This window comes from Urocitellus parryii, chromosome 12 (assembly GCF_045843805.1).
Source record: "Urocitellus parryii isolate mUroPar1 chromosome 12, mUroPar1.hap1, whole genome shotgun sequence".
NCBI lineage: Eukaryota > Metazoa > Chordata > Mammalia > Rodentia > Sciuridae > Urocitellus > Urocitellus parryii.
In genome coordinates, this window is record NC_135542.1 from 19,271,868 (window position 1) to 19,288,987 (window position 17,120).

Genomic DNA, 17,120 nt, shown 5'->3' on the forward strand with positions numbered 1-17,120 from the left:
AGCCTCAGGCTCCCAGGAATCTCAGGGGGGCCAACTAGCCCTTTTGTGGATACACTGGGTGAGGCTTCATCTTAGACGCCAGAGCCTCTGGCGATTGTCGCAGAGGAGCTCAAGAGTAACAGTGAGTAGCACAGGGCAGGTGAGCCCAGCAGGCCCTCTAGTCTGATCCCTGATGAATGGCCCAGGACTCCTATTCTGACTCTGTGTGTGTGTGTGTGTGTGTGTGTGTGTGTGTGTGTTTGTGTGTTTGTACTGATGGGAACTGTCCCATTGTGCTTTGACTCTAGTGTATTGGCACAAGTCATTTTTCTGTTTGTCACCATTTCCATTTTGAACCCACCATTCTTGGTCCCAACCCAGGGTGAAAATGATCAGAACACGGAGGAGCCCTTCAGGGTTCAGAGCCTTGAACCTTACAGGCAGGACCAGCTTAGGAATGAGCTCCTGCCTGTCATTTGTGGGAGGAACCTACAGTTCAGCAGCAACATGGGGTTAATCTCCTGGGATTTCATCCCCACCCAGCAGGTGCTGGATCTCTTGTTCCCAAGGTAAGCACCAGACCACCAAGCCCAAGTGTGTAGCCCCCTCATGCCTCTGTCTTGGGGCTGCCATGTGCCTCTCAGGGACCCAAAGGTTTGTGATACCTAATGAGATAGAGGACCACACTCATAGTGGAATGTCAGCCCCGAATGGTACGAGTCCTGGAGGTGCCTGCCACAGCCTTGCAAGGGCAGTGAACTTCCCCTCTCAGGCAGAGAAACCATCCTGACTCCAGCTGATCCACAGAGGTCCGTGGAGCAGTCCCCACACACTGGGCACCACAGCTCAATGGTGTGCACTGAGCTCATTCCCAGGTGGACTCAGTGAGGCCAGGTGGTCTTTCTGGTGTGATGTTGGCTTTGTGAAGAACGTAGATCTGTGCCAGAGGCGTCTCAAAACTCGGGCCTTGGGAAAAGCACTTTTGGGTTAATAAAGACATGTTAGTTTCCATAGTGGGACAGAGCGTCCTAGCTGGGACATAGCTGGACAGGGGCTTTGGACATGGCAGCTCCCACACCCAGAGATATGTGGGAATCAGCAGTTTGGGCTCATTCACTGGTGAACATGGAGAAAGCACCCACTGTGTGAAGACACGTTTCCAGTCACGTTTCATAATTCAGTGAAAAATGGGGTGCAAATGATTGCCATTGTGTCCCTTTTCATGGGGTCAGCCTAAACCGCAGGTGCCATGAGTACATATCCTACATGGGACTGCATCCCTGACTCCATGAGGCATAACTGCACGTTGTCCTCTTCAGTGACTATGGTGGACCCTTGGACCAACTTCAACATGGAATGGGCTTGGGGTCAAGAGGGTGGGCTCCTGTTTCCAGAATAGGGACCTGCAAGGTGATTTGACTTGGGAAGGCTGAGGAAAGACTGCTCTGCCCAATTCAGTTTTCTGCCTGCAGTGTAAGGTGTGGGGCTTCAACAGTAGGAGGGGTAAGGCGGGGAGTTGTAGGTGGAGTCAGGGTCCTCTGGGGAAGGCCCTGGGATAATGGATCCCCCCACACCACACCTCCCTGTCCTCCCCCAGGGCCACAGAGATGTGGTCTGCACTCATGGGAAAAGAGAGGTCCACCGCTACTCAGGGGAACTCAGTGAGAGCTCACAGAGAATGAGGTAGCATTGCAGCCCACGCCAGGGGAGGAGGTGTCTCTTGAGCCCCGAGAAGAGTGGGCAGGAGGACAGACACTCCCAGAAGGTGCATTCCAGGTTGGAGAGCATGTAGCCAAGAGGAAGAAGAGTGTCAGGCCTGCCCAGAGGAGGGGAGAGCTGGTCAAACCATGGATCTAGCGCTCCTTCGTTGAAGGTTCTTTGCCTGTAGCGACCTGTCCTGACCCTGCCTGTACAGCCACTGTGTCTTGCCTGAGGTGGACTGGTGTGTTCAGAACCAGGGACGGTTCAGGAGGGTAGGGTCAGAGGTTTGCTCTGGAGGCCGTGGCGAAGGCAAGGCCAGGGTTTTGCTGACTCCACACCTGCCTCCCCACAGTGCCTCATCTTCCTTCCTGGGGACCTGGGTGAACTTCTACTCCGAGGCTTCCCATCAGCCTCCAGGCTCTCTGAGTCTGCAGCAGCTGCTGCCGTACATGTGGCTCCTCCTGAGTGGCTTTAACCTGGAGCACCAAGCACACCACCTGCTGGCCCAGGTTGAAGATGGCAGATCAAGCCAGGCAGAGCCTGAGAGCCAGGCGGACCGGGGTGAGTACCTAAGTACCTCAACACACCTCCAAACCATACCCCTCCAATTAGTGTAGCCCTGTATGAGTAGATGAGTCCACTGTCAAGGTGGAGGCACCCACCATCAAGTGCTTTTCCCCAAACCCACCTGTGATCATTGCTGCAGTGGGGAGAAAACCTTCAACACATGAGTCTTTGGGGACCAATCCAGATACAAAGTCTAGCTGTTTCTCTTTGATGGGTCCAACGTGAACTAAGAGGTACTGGGGTACAAGGGGCTATTTCCTTGAAAGGTGTTCCTGTAGTGGACCTCCTGTGCATAGAGGGTCCTCAGGGATTAATCAGTGGGGAGTCTTTGGTGGAACAGAAGCTGGATTCGGGGGCTCTCAGGTCTGTGTGTGAGACCTGAGCTGGCAGAGGCTCTCAGTTGTGGGGGATGTTGGGTAGTGTATTCCTTGAGTGTCACCTACCACGCCTCTGCCCCTGCCTTTCCAGAGCTGAGGGTCCCTGCTGATGCGAAAGTATATCACGGCCTGATTGGAGGAGTGCATTATGACTTTCTTCTTCGAGAAACAGATGCCAGCAAGTCGTTGAAGGTCAAACCAAAGGAGGTAAACAGCCACCTTCTTCAGTCTTTACTCCTGGTGCCACTCCACATCCTCCAAGGGGACAAGAACCTCAGGTTCTGGATGGATGTTGTAGAATGCCCACAGAGCCAACTGCCAGGCTGGGTGGGGTGCAGTTGCTGGGCTTTGCTGATGTTGTCATCCCCCACAGTTCTTGGAACCTTCTGTGGCAGTGGCATCCAGGACCCCAGCAGCTGTGAGCAGCAGCTCTGCAGTGGCTGCAGGATCATTGCCCCAGGCCACCCAAAGCAATGAGTGCTGCATGAGAAAAGTCACCAGTAGCAGCTCCTCACTGCTTCACTCCAGCGAGCAGGTGGAAGACAGCCGCGTTGTTCACGTCCTCCTAGAGGGACAGAGCCTGAGGGAGACAAAGCGCATCCCGGTAAGCCCGACAGCAGGGCTGCCTCCTGGGTGTCCACACAGTGGAAGGCAGGAGACACAGCCAACCCCAGGGCTATGGTGGGAAATAAAGAAGAGAGAGGTCCGTCTTAAGGGCTTGACCTGAGGAGGGAGAGCATCAGCATGCCCAGCTTCCGTGGTGAGTGGGCCTGTGTATTGTGGGTTTTGCAGGCCAGAAGTGCAGACGGAAGTGCTGTGGACAGATGAAGGCAGAGATATGTCCAGGGTGCAGGCTGCAGTGCCTAGAACTTGGTATTCTCAATGAGTGAAGTTGGAGCAGAGGAGGTGGCAGTGACTTGTCACATGTGTAGGAGGGGATGTGTTCCTGGTGGCAGGGAAGAGAACCTCCTTAGCATGACTAGGTGTAGGAATTTGGGGTCGGGATCACCTGGGGGGTCATGCCAAAGCTTCGGAATGTTAGGCTTTGCATGTATGTAAATACGGAGCTAAAGGGGTTCTTGGCAGAATTTCTATGGATGTGCAGTAGACACGCTAATGCTGCAGGTGTCCAGCTGCAGAGGAGACATGTTCAGTGACTGCCAGTGCTGAGTCAAGTACATCATTACAACCAGACCCGCACCGAGCTTCCAGAGGCCAGGGCCTCTCAAAGCTATCATGAAGCACTCAAGTGCACACTCTTGTATCTGAGTCTGTTTTGTGTCGTGGCAGTCAGGACCCAAATTTTCAGTGCATCTGCCTCTTCCACCCACAAAGGCAGCCTGCATCCCAGATCACACTTGGTGCGCAGATCCCTGGCCCATTGCTCTCATCTCAGTGAGATGAGAGTGTGTCTGTGCATAGGCAGTTTGGTCCTTTGACATGAGTGGAATGTGGCTCCCCAGGGGGAGGGGAGATGGCAGGTACAGGCAGATATTTGTACCAGGATTGTTCTAGTAGCACATTGCAAGAACCCAGGTGGTATATGGAGGACACACTCAGGTAGCAGGATAACAAGATTGTGCCCTTGTATATGTAGCTGAGATTTCTCCTGAATGTTTGACCACAGTCTTCTGGGCAGCTCTTCTAAAAGCCATTCTCTGATGACATTTGTCCCACCCTGATCCAGGTGACCTTTCAGGAGACGGTGACAAGCCTCATCCGCAGGGCCTTGGACCAAAATTTGTTGCAGCATGAGGATGTGGACAACTTTGAGCTGCTGTATATGATGTCTGAGGATGAGAGTAAGTAGGACAATCAGACAGTGGGGAGACATGATCCACAGTGGGCTCAGGATAACTGACAGCCAAGAGAAAGTGGGCCTTGGCCCCAAAATACCAAAGTGTGATGGGCCTGGCGGAGACTCTCAGGGGTTGTGGGTGTTTTGTGGTATAATCCTTGAGTGCCACCTAACAATTCTCTCCACTTCGCTCTGCAGAAATCAAGGTCTCTGACCACTCACTCGTGTGTCTGTCCATGAATCTGGGAGTACAATATTTCATCGTGAGGAAACGCCCCCAGGTCAAGGGAAAGGAGGTAAACACCTACCTTATTCAAGCTGTGCATGTGCTGCCATTCCACTCCGACCTGAGGAAATAAGAAGCCTCAGCACCTGGACATATTTGCTGGAAGCCCATAGAGCCAACTGACAGTCTGGGGTGGCTTTCTGTTTCTGGGTTTGCTGATGTTCCATCCCCCACAGTTCTCAGAATCAACCTGCAAGTCCTCCAGGCCACTTTCCCACAAGCAGGTGGGAGACACCTGCTTAATTCGTGTCCACTTAGAAACACAAAGTCCAGAGATGGCCAAGAGTGTTCTGGTAAGCCTGGGAGCAGGGGTGTCCCGTGGTGCTTACACCTGGGTGGGGAGCAGACACTGGTCCAATACCATGGACTACTCATGCCCTCTTGAATTTGGAGCTTCTGGATGATCAGGAGGATAGATGGGAATCAAGAAGGGAGAGGTCAGTGTGAAGGGCTGGAGCTGAGATGAGCGAGTGCAGCAGCTTGTCCACTGCCATGTCTGAGGGAGTCTGTGTGTCAGGTGGCAGCATGCAGTCCAGAAGGGCAGGGACAGGTATGGGTGACAGATGAGAATAGGACAGGAACTAGGTTGCAGGTTCCCTTGTATGGGATGCTGACGTCTATGGAGGAGGACAGCAGTGTGAGGTTCTCCATGTTCCTTGAACAAGGAGCTGAGAGAGTCTCTCTGCAGAGTCGATATGGATGTGGAGCAAGCACACTAAATGTCCAGGTAACCCAATGACCACCCTTGCCGGATGAGGTGCCCTCCTACATCCCAGCCAGCACTGAGCCTCTGGAGGCCAGGAGCTCTCGTGGCTATCTTTCAGCACTCCTGTGTGTGGTCATGTTCCTGGGTCTGTTTTTGGCCCTGGCAATCCAGACCAAAGCCTCTAGGTTTCGTGCCTAGGCCATTCCCAATGCCGCCTGCATCCTCGGGCATACCTGGGATCTTGGAGGCTATTGTCCCATTCCTCCCAACTTGTGGGATGAGATTGCATCTGTATGCAGGTAGTGGGGTCCTTTCACTCCGAGAGGAGTGCAGCTCCACAAAGAGCAATGGCAGGCCCAGGAAGTCCTATGTACAAGGATTGGGCTAGTAGCCTGTGGGAAGAGCCCACACGATGAGCAGGAGGTCAGCCTCAGGTAGTAGGGTCATGGGTGTTGCACTTGTATTTAGAGTGGAGGTGCCTCCAGAATGCCCCTGCCCACTGTCCTTGAGTAGTCACTTCAAGGCCCATTTCCTGAAGGCCTGTCTCCCATGCTGCTCCAGGTGACCTGCCAGGATAGGGCTCCTGTTGTCATCCGCAGCGCCCTCGACCTACACTTCCTTACTGAGGAGAATCCAGAGGATTATGAGCTGGGCCAAATCATCTCTCGCCGTCAGAGTAAGTGAGACAATCAGATAGCAGAGAGCAAGGGTCAGGATGTGGACTCAGGTCAACTCTTAGCAACAAAGAGTAGTCTCTGACCCCCAAGAACACTCCAACAGGTGTGTTGGGTTCGTGCACAAAGCCAACTGCACTTCTGCTGGTGGAAGGTCTTGAGGTCCAATAGTATACCCCAGTGGATATTGCGGCTCCCCACCAGGTGCCCTCCCCTGGACATGAACAGGCATCCAAAGCTGACATCTTTGAGGAGTGAGGAAGAAAGCCTCTCTCCAGGAGCAGTATGTTTTCATGGTCTGGGATAGGAGTGGTTTCAAAGGAACATGGGAATGCATGGGCTAAAGAGGGAACTGGCATTTTGTGGACTGAAGCAGTACTATTGAAAGCCTTCTGTGTGACCAAAAAAACCACTGCCTGGGCAGAGCATTGCCAGGATTCTAGCAAGCAGTAACAGGATGAAATTGGGAAGAAAACACAGCCTGGGAGACAGCCTGAATCATCTGTTTTTGCATAAATTCCATGGTCTTACGCACCTGAGTCCACTAGGCAAGGAGTGATCACAATAGCCAGGTTGTGATCCCTAACTAAAGTCAGATGAGGGCTTCCTGAGCACTTAGCCACAGAGCTCATCTGATAATAATGCCAGCGCTTTTTTGTTGGTTGGTTGGTTGGTTTTTGTGAGCCAAACACCACAGCAGCCATTATCCCAGCCTATGTACCCTGAAGACCACCATCCCTATGAGTTCTAGGATCACTTGTCTCCTATCTGAACCTACTGTTAGGTTAGTAGTGTCTATGGAAGAGGAAGTCTGTCTGGGGCCTTGGTAGCCTAAGAAATTCATAGCAGAGATCTCCACATCCAACCCAGAAGGGATGGAGAACAGGCTCTAGGTTAGAGGAGGGCGACAGGAAACACATGTTCAGAGGAAGGAGAAGCGGCTGTTGTATTCCCCCACTCGGGGTCATGGCACCACTGGGCCATACACCATGTTGGAGGGAAGCAGTCCCTTTGCTGGTCTTTGGAACCATTGTTCTCAGTAGGGCAGTATTTGGAATGTGTCCTCCATTCTCAGAAGCCTGGTTCACATGGAGGCGGGCTCCACCAACGCAGAAGCATGGCTCTAACGTGGTATCCGTGCTGGTCAGCCTGTCCTCACTGTGGCCATACTTGAGGAAAATAACTCAGAGGAGGAATCCTAGGCCTTTTCTCTGGGTTTCATAGCTTTCTCTTTGGTTGTGCACTGAGGCTGTCCATAAAGCTCTAGTGTGTGGCAGTGGAGAGCTCCTCAGCCCTTGCCACAAAGGCATAGACTGGGAGAGAGAGAACGAGGCTGGCAGAGAGGGAGAGAGAGAAAGATGGAGAGGGAGGACCTCTACTTGGAGAATGAGGATTCAGTGGAGCCAACAGGAACAAGGTACTGTTGCCCAGGGCACAACCCTGTTTAGGTCTTCCTCCAACCATGCTCAACCTTTCTTCCAGTCCCTCCCACCCCCCAGTAGTGTACTCATCTTGAATGAGAATTTCATGTTGACATCAGAGCACTCACCATCCAATGCTTCCCTCCAAACCCACCTGTGAAGATGGCTCATGTGGGGACTGAATCTTCGGCACAGGAGCCTTTTGTGGGAGATTTCAGATGCCAACCCTAGTGGTGTGCTTTGGCAGATGCAAGAGGACCTGAGATATTCTGGAGTCCAAAGCCTTTGGTAGGAACAGACATTAGGTCTGTTGAAGTGCTCTGCCTAGTTCTTCCTCAGGGAGGACTGTGGAGGCTGTCTTTGTTGGTATTGGTGCTGAATTGGAGAGCTCTCAGGTGTGTGGCTCTGGCCTTTTCTGGCACAGGCTCTCAGATGTTGGCGTGTCCTAGGGAGCACCTCCTGAGTGCCACCTTCTTTTTGTACACCCCTCTCTCCCCAGAGCTGAGGATTCCAGCAGAGGCCAACGTATTTTATGCCAAGAATCCTCACAAAAAATCCAACTTTGTGCTGAGGAAAAGGAGCCTCTCCCAAAAGAATGATGGGTGGATCGAGCCTCAACCTCCCTCTCGTCCTGGAAAGAAGGCTCCAGCCCTCCTGAGGATGCTTGCAAAACCATTCTGCTGCTGTGTGCCTGGGCGGGGCTGAGGCAGCCCAGGAATATTTACATTGATTACTATTTTCTTCAAAGTTTGAATCTATAGTGTGCCATTGTCCTTGACCTTGTTTAGTAACACAGTTGTTACTCTATCCTGTATTTGTTGTTTCCATTAATATATTATTATTTTAAAATATATATGTTTTTGTTACCTGATCTACTGTGATGATTTGAGTATACTAAATGTAGCAGTGATTCCTAAAGGACACATCCAAACCAACAGGAAGGAATGTTTCATTCTATCAGCAAGAACTTTGGTTTTTAGGAGTTTGGCAGATGGCATTATCTGAGTCAGTTTTCCAATGGGGGCAATGAAGTATCAGCTATGATGGTACAAACACAAACAAAGACACACAAACACACACAAGAGCACACACACTCACTGAGAGATAGATAGACAGATGGAGTTGGTCTCTGCTGAAATACTTTGGAGACATGGTTCTGATTTCTCCCCTTTTGGAGTATTTTCAATTGCACAAGGTGCCTTGCAAATGAACCCATGTCTGAGGAAGACATGCATGTGTACTTCACATGCCACTTTTCACATAGCAGGAAGGTCATGTAATATTTTTCATGCAGCTGTCTTTTGACTGTGAACCATCCCATGAGGTCAGCTGTGGAATTTTCAACTTGTAGCATCACAATGGGGATCCACTCTTTGGATTTGGGGATATTTCCGATTTTCTTGATTCAGATTGGAATGATATATATATTAGTTTTTGATGAAAATTCTGCATTTGATGGTAATGAATGTCGTGCATCTAGGAATCTGTAGAGTGCAGACAATGAATGGATGCCTACTGTTGTCTGGACTGGTCTGAAAAGTCCTGTAGCATCTGAGCATGTGTGAGGGCTGTACAGGTCTTGCAAAAAGTCCAGGTCAGATGATCCTGCACAAAGCTGAACTCCTAGTGGTCTCCACAACAGTGTAAGGGCCAAGGAGAAACACACTTCCACACAGAAGTTGGGAAGCTACCTTATGAAGGTGATCATAGATACGGGATTATTAATATATCCAGGTTGGCATCTATTATTTTTTTAGCTTTTGACTTTCGCAGCTGTGGGCATCTTGACAACCATCAACTCCCTGTAAGCACAGACAACTCTATAAGAACCTGAGGATAAATTTCCCTGTGCATGTCCCCTTGTGAAACTGCTTAAGCACCGCCTGGTTTACACACAGGTGGAATTTCTAGGTCAAAGTGTGCATGTTTACTTCTTTGACTAAGCACTGCCAGGTGGCTCTTCTGCATAGCTCTACCTGTGGCCAGGATTGTATTATCTAGCTTTCTAACTTTTGCATGTTGAGTAGATACATAGTGGGAGCACACTGTTTTTGTTGGTATTTTTCTTGGTATCTATTCTGATGCTTTTCACTGGGGGATTTTTTCCTGTGAAAATGGGCTTCCTCTACTTGACCTTATTTTCTTTTTAAAATTTTTTCAATGTGACTTTTTAATTTTAGTTTTATTAAAGACATTGCCCCTTGCTTGCATAGTCTATATCTAAAGCACTAGTCCTTGCTCCAAGGCCCAGCTTGCTCTCAGCTGCCCCAGGAGGGGAACAGTCTTTGGCGGTAGACAAGAGACACCCCTGCAGGGGGCACAAGTGCTTTGGCCCTCTGGTGTCTTGCCAGCAGTGCTTCCCATGCTCACAGAGGGTTTCAGACACTGAGTCAATGGTCCAGGTGGTCTTTTGTTCAGTCTGATCTCAAATTGAGCTCCTCTGAGAGGTCATATTGAAGTCCTTGTGTGTACCTGATCCATCATTTTAAACAATATTCCAAGTTCACTTTTTGTGTGTACGTGGGTTCTGGGGATTGAACCCAGGGCCTTGAGCCTGTGAGGCAAGTGACCTACCTGAGCTACACCCTCAGAGACCCCTGTAAAAGTATTTCCCCTTTGCCTCGGGGTCTAAGTTGCCAAGGCTGACCTCAAACGTTCCTCTTGCCTCAGCCTCCCTGGTGGCTGGCATGACAGGCATGCACCTGGGACTGTCACACTCGAGCCTGTGATGGGAACTCATGTGCATCTGTCCAGGGCTGAGCATGGTTAGGCAGAGCTGTGCTCCAGGCTCCCTGCAGGGCTGTGGAGGCTTCTGCTGCCCAGCAGCCCTGGTGCCATGGCCAGGGCTCCTCCCAGCCGAGGGCAGGCAGCTGCCCATTGCTGTAGGCTGACCTTATTTTCTTCTTATGGCACTCGTCCGTTCTCTGGAGTATGTTGTATGGTTTGTCCATTAGGAGTCTAACAGGTCCTCTAGAACCTTCAGACAATTAGTAAAATTCCTAAACAGTAAGTGAGCACGCGCAGAAATTGGGCTAATATTTTGGGAAGAACAATGTTGGATGATATATTCATGGCTTGAATAGATCATCCAACATGAAGTTATATTTTATTACTTACAAAATAATAAAATAATGAAGCAATACCATGGGCTGAGCTAAAATAGATCCTTAGGATCTTAGGCATTCTGTAACAAATCTGTGTCACTTGAAGTATAGAGTTGATCGACTCTGAGTAATGAAACAGAAGTAAAGGTATCAAAGCAAATGATCATCTGTTTCCAATTTTCTGTGATTTGGTTCAAGTGGTAAAGTGGTGATATTTATTAATAATGGATCAAATAGGTTCATAATTGTTTTAGAGTACAATTAGATGCCTTCAAACTTTAGGCTACATGGGCACATTTGAGAACGGTTCCAGCCGTTCTCTCATCCTTTGGGTCATTCCCCTCCTATGTCCTGTGAGACATTTTCTATGTGAGGCTTTAAGAAGAAGAAGAGAATATTCTGTAAAGAAAACCTTGTGATCTGTGCAGTATGAAGTTGAATGGATTCATTCAGAAATCAGAAATTCTATTGAAAGATATTTATTTGCATGAGCCAAATAAAACCTATTTTTAGGCATCCTGGTGAAGACAAGGTTTTATCTTTATGTCTCGTTTTCTATGTTTTGTTGTTGTTGTTGTTGTTAGAATGAAATTCATATGTTGCCAGACCATTCTATCAGATGTGTAACTAGATGCCATTTAAATTACCCACTTTTACATGGTAGACAGTTTTTAATGAACACTGCCTGTCTGCACCTTTTTTAAAAACAGGACTGGGATCAGAAGCCCAAATACCAATGGTTAGCTGGAACATATTTTTCATTTGGCCTATCTGTCAGTATTCCCTGAGGTCATCTGTGCAATCAGCTTCATTACTCCTGCTCCCTCACTGGATTTCATAGAAACCATATGCTATGTGTGAATCAGGGACACCAATCCCACAACATAGCATTCTTGGAATATCCAAAGTCCCACTTTTCACTTCGCCATGCCTGAGATCAGCAGTAATATTTATCAGCAAATGTGAGATTTTCAAAGATCCAATTCTATGTGCTCCTTTCTCATAGAGCCTTAGGCAGGGATATAGCATACATAAATATTAAGTAAAGTCCATAGTTTTTAAAATGTCATCCATTGAATAGTTGACACATGTCTGAGATACTTTTTATTTTGGAGGAGGTATTATTTAATAGGGAATTCCAACAGCTACCTAATAGTGAAATGAGAAGTCTTGCATCCATTTTATTTTGTTTCTGATGATTTTTATGAGTAAGGGTAAGATACTTCCTTGTTCTGATGCAGATGTTGCCCACTTTTGTGAATGGATGCGGGGTGTCACCTACTACTTGCATATCTGCATATTGGGCTTGACACTGCTATCGTACTTGGTAGTTGGCAAAAAGTCAATACTGAAGTTAAGCTCTTGTGTTCTAGCAGCAGAGCTGAAGATCCTTGATGTGCCACCTTCTGCAATCCATGCTGCTCTCTTCATGTTCCTTATTGACTTCCTGGTGATGAGCATCATGGTCTCCTGGTCTTGAGAATGGCCAAGCATTGCTCTGTGAATGTGGAAGATGGGCATGTGGAAGGCTCCAGGGAGGAGGGATCATTGAACATGTACTCTAATCCATGTGCCTGTTGAATGACCTGTTTTTTTATTTTTGGGTTTTAAGGGAGACACTGCCCTAAAACACTTCTGTGCAGCTGGGAATGCAGGCTTCTGCTTCACCTTGCAGGAAGCATTAACGAATCCTTTCCAGAAGACATGAGAAGAGAGAAATGAGCCTCTGGTATCATGCAGGTTCCTTGCATTGCCCATGGGCTAGAAGAGAGAAGAGTTGCTTCATGAGATTTGATCCCCTTTTTCCTGAAAAGTTCCACACAGAGGTGAGTCCCCAGCATGTTTAGAAATCATTTCAGACACCTTTCTGGACGGAATTGAATCAGAGCCCCTGATGATGTGGAAGAGCTAAAGATGGGTTTGCTATGAATTTTCTATTTCATTCATCAGGGCCTGAGTCAAGTCAGTCATTGTGCTGTCAACACATGAGCTGCTGGTCAAATGTGAGGAAGTGGTCTTGCTTTATGAAAACACCACCCTGATTCAGTGAGCCAGAGGCAGCCTGCAGTCCCTGTTTTCCTGTAAAGGCAGATTGCTGTGGATGGCCTCTGGCCTCGTCATGCAGCCCTGCTCAGAGTAGGGGATTGAGGGACCAGGCAGATCCCTAGTTCCTTTTGACCTTTATTGCCATTGGGCCACCCCAGGATTCTTGGACTCTACCTGGTCTTCTGGCCTGGGTCAGGGGATGTAAGGTTTGGAATCCCCCTCTGTGGCAGGATCCCAAGCCCCCCCAGCCACTTGAGGACAGGCACAGCCTTCCCTAATTGTGTTAGAGTTGGAGACTTCTCCCACCCATCCTCATCCATGCTCATCCCACATTTTGTAGCTTGACACCTGAGGACCTTTATTCATTGACTTAGTTGTTAGTGATGATGGTTACTAAGACTAAGTGACTCTTTCAAGTCACATCACTTGCATGGTAGGGCTAGAGCATGGATCTTCCTAATTGATTTCATGGGACTCTCTCATGGAAACTGTGACTGCCTCCTAAACACACACTCTACATTTGGAGTGTCAAAATTCTTGGCACTGCCTCCTTGGCAAGTGTATCTTGTCTTCTACGTGGGAATTTCACAAATATTTTCCTTTGGTTTGTGGAGGTCATGCAGAAGGGATTTCATTTGAAATAGCCCAAACAAGAAATACCAGTTGTCTTTTTCGCACATGGATGTGTGTAGTGAACATCCCTTTCTGTGTGCTTGCATGAGTTGCTCCTTTGAATTTGTTGAAGAATGGTTGGCTGGGGAGCAAGGTAACGAGAGATGGATATCAATGCTTGTCCAGTATTCTGAAGTGAAGAATGTATTGAGGATGTGAAGGCTTTCCTAGCCAGTTCCTATGGCTCAGTCAGGGATCAGTCAGAGGATTCTGTCTGGTAGACTCTTTGGAACATATGTCAAAGTGGCCTGGTCTTACCCTGTCCAGGACTGAACGCTGAGCTTGAGTGGGAGCTTCTTATCAGTTCAAGTACTTCCATGAGTCTGTCCTCTGTTCTCTTTGTTTTTTTTTGTTTTTTTTTTTTCAGTTTTCAGTGGACATATCTTTATTTTATTTTATTTTATATGGTGCTGAGGATCGAACCCACTGACTCGCGCATGCCAGTCGAACACGTTACCACTTGAGCCACATCCCCAGCCCCCTCTGTTCTCTTTTTTCCGAGCAGTTTCTAACAGGAAAGGAGAACAAACATTGAAAGTACAGTGATTGATTATGTATACCAATGTTATTTGAATCAACTTTGTATAATTCAAAATTAACTTTTTGCTAGTAAAATTTCATATGTTGAGGAAATAATGAAAATATTGGGGTTGGGGGATGAGGATGGGCAAATCAAATATTCTTGAGCACCAAGACCTGTTTTTTTTTTTTTTTTTTTTTTTTTAACTTAAATCATAAACTGCCTGAGGACCACAGCAAGTAGATATTTCCAGAGACAGTGGGAAGGTAGTAGCACATGAGGAAGGGAAGAGCTCTCAGGATGGGAAGAGGGGGCCGCTTCAGGACTCACCGGGCAAGGCACGAGGCTGCTGGCCATGGTACATGCCTGCGCCCACTGAGTGGGGAAGATCCATGCTCTGTGTCCCTCCACCCTCCTCTGTAGCTTGTGTTGGCAGCAGATCAGGGAATTGGGGTCAGAAGTGCTCCCAGTAATATAGGCACCAGCCCCCAGAGTGTGTTCCTAGCCCTTTCCCCACCTGGCCTGACTTGATGCTTGTGTTGATGCATGGCTGAAACCCTACAGTCATCAGAGTGTGTCTGCGGTCCAGATCCACCCTGCATGGCCAACATGCTCAGACCTTCGGCTGGGTCCTAGGCCTGCTACAACCAAACTCTGTCAACTGGGTGGCCAACAACAGAGGAAGGGCCTTCCCTCAAGCTCCAGGGGCTCAACACACAAGGTGTTGGGCGGTCTCACTGCCAAAACACCTCACAGGTTCCTAGGGGACTGTCCCCCCAACTCTCCCAGCCCTTGCCCACTCTCCTATTGCTGCCCACGATCTGTGGTTCCCATATGGGCATCCCGCCCTGGCTCCAACCTCACATAGCTGGTATCCCCAAGTCTCCCTGGTATCTGGGTCCAGACTCTCCTCTTCCTACAAGAATATCAGATATTGGATTTGGTCCCAGTTGATGCTGTGTTCCATCATGTGAGCTCTTAGCTTCATCACTGTGCAAAGACTCTTTTCCCACACAAGTTCGCACGACTTTTGGCTGGCTTAAGAATTTTCAGGCGACACTTTTCTAATGAGTACACTTTCCTTCCTTCCGATCTCCCCCCAGTGAGCATTCCTCGCACCCTTGTCCTAGTTCCTTTATGGCAGTTTCCCTCCTTATGGCTGAGAGGACCTAGTGACCCCTGGATTCACACGTTCTCCTTAATCACCAACACACTGCAGAATTCTCCAAAGGGCCATATATGCTCCTGGAAGTTGGTGTTGGAAATAGTTCTCCATCCATTAATCACTCCCTCACTCACTAATGTCCTTGTGTCCTTGAGAAAGGCTCTCCCTTTCCTGGTTTTCCTGAATAGAAATCCTCTTGCCTCTTGGGTGAATAGGGTTATGGGTTGTGCAGAGGGTGTTGGTCCACTGAGCATCTTAGAGACTGTCCTTTATGGAGCCTAATGATCCTCACTGGGGAATGAGGCCAGGGTCCTAACTGTGGTTAGTGTGAGGACACCCTGGGTTCAGAGAGGGAAAGAAGGACGAGGGAAACTCAGATGTCCCTTCATGGCCCCTGGAGTTAGAGGACTTACCCCTTTGCACCTGGGATCAGGAGACCTCATTTCCTCAAGGACACGCACACTCAGACGTTAATCTTGAGTGTGGGTTCCTTTCTGGGGTCCAGGGCTGTTGTTAGCCACCAGGAATGACAGTGCTCTCCATGCTGAGTGGAGCCATTTTTGCCAGGAAAGAGCCCGTGGTCACGCCTTGTGCAAAGCATCCCGCGCCAGGGGCTCCCATCCCTACATTCCTGTCCTGAAAGGAAACCACTCAGAGGCAAGGTGGGTCCAACCACCTCCCATGTGTTCACTCATCACTGTGTTCCAGCATCACCCCAGTTAACAGTCCTGATGGGATTGGATGTGGCTCAGAGTGTCACCCTCATGAGCTCTACCCTGCCACAGCTGCAGTTCTGCAGTGGGAGAAACTCAAAACCTCAAAACACATGCACATGAAAGAAAAGAGCAAGAGCCAGAGCCCAAACAGGCCAGGTGTGGCAAAGACAGCTGGAGTGCCTAGGTTGGGACTCAGAATTCTGTCAGTGGGGTGGCATTGCTGCTGGCACCAGCATGATAACCGAGAGCCAGCCCTGCTCATTTTGGGGAGCAGTGTGTTGGGGAAGGCAGCAGAAATTGAGAGGCAGGATTGAGTTTGGCCCTAGGAGGAGGTTGGGTAAGAGGCCAGTGTGGGTTGGAGGGCCTGGGCAGATAGAGAGAGGCCAGGGCACACCCCAAAGCCTGGAGACTGCACTGGATGTCCAGGGTTGTGAAACACCCTCCCCTCTTACTCACAACTGAGAGCAAGGGGCATTGATGAGTTCAGTTTGTGTGCGGCTGCATCCAAGGTGGCTCGGCTAGGCACCTCTGTTTCCTTGACTCAGGAGGCTGGGAGTCCAGGCTCCACCGAGGCTCGGCTGGGAGGATCGGACTCTGAGTTTATGCCTGTGTTCCCTGTAGGATCCATGTTGGCTGAGCCTCAGTGTTTTTGTAATGAGAGGATGGGTGACCGTCATGTCTTTATCACAGGACACACTTGCTAAATGGATTTGTTTGCTCTGAGGAGGAAAGAGAGAGGGGGGAGTGGTGCTGGAGACAGGGATGCAGACAGGGGTCATGGACTTGGCATAACTCAGTCTTGGAGGTGATATCCCATCACCTGTACCCACTTCAATTCCCATGAATCCAGAGGCTGAGCCCCCTTGAGGTGAGGGGTGAACCGGTTCTGGGCAGCAGGATGCTGTGGTACCTCGGAGTCTCTGTGAGACCCCAACACTAGACACACTTGGCCCTTTTGAAATCTTAGGAGAAGCCTTGGGAAGTTGTATGGCAGAGGGGAGCAGCCTCTGCATCTCAGTCCCCTCCAACTTGCCATGGTGTAGAGAGGGAACTGCAGCCACGATGGGACGGACATTGGCCATGTCCCTGTGTGGGACACAGGCCTGATTGAGTTAGGGTGCATTCTTTGTCTCTCCCCTTCTTGTGATTGTCCCATCTGTACATTTGTGCTTTAGCCACCTGTGAGTCCCATCTCTGGTTTCAGAGAGAATAGAGGGTGTTAGGGGCCAATAGACACAATAAACCCTAGAGATTAGATGCTACCCTACTTTCCAGAAAAGACTGGGCACACCATGAGTTGCACAATGATGGGACCAGGGTCCAAAAGCTGCTGAGAGGGAAGGACTGGTTGTGAATGCATTTTTGAAGGCTCCAAGCTGGAACTCTAG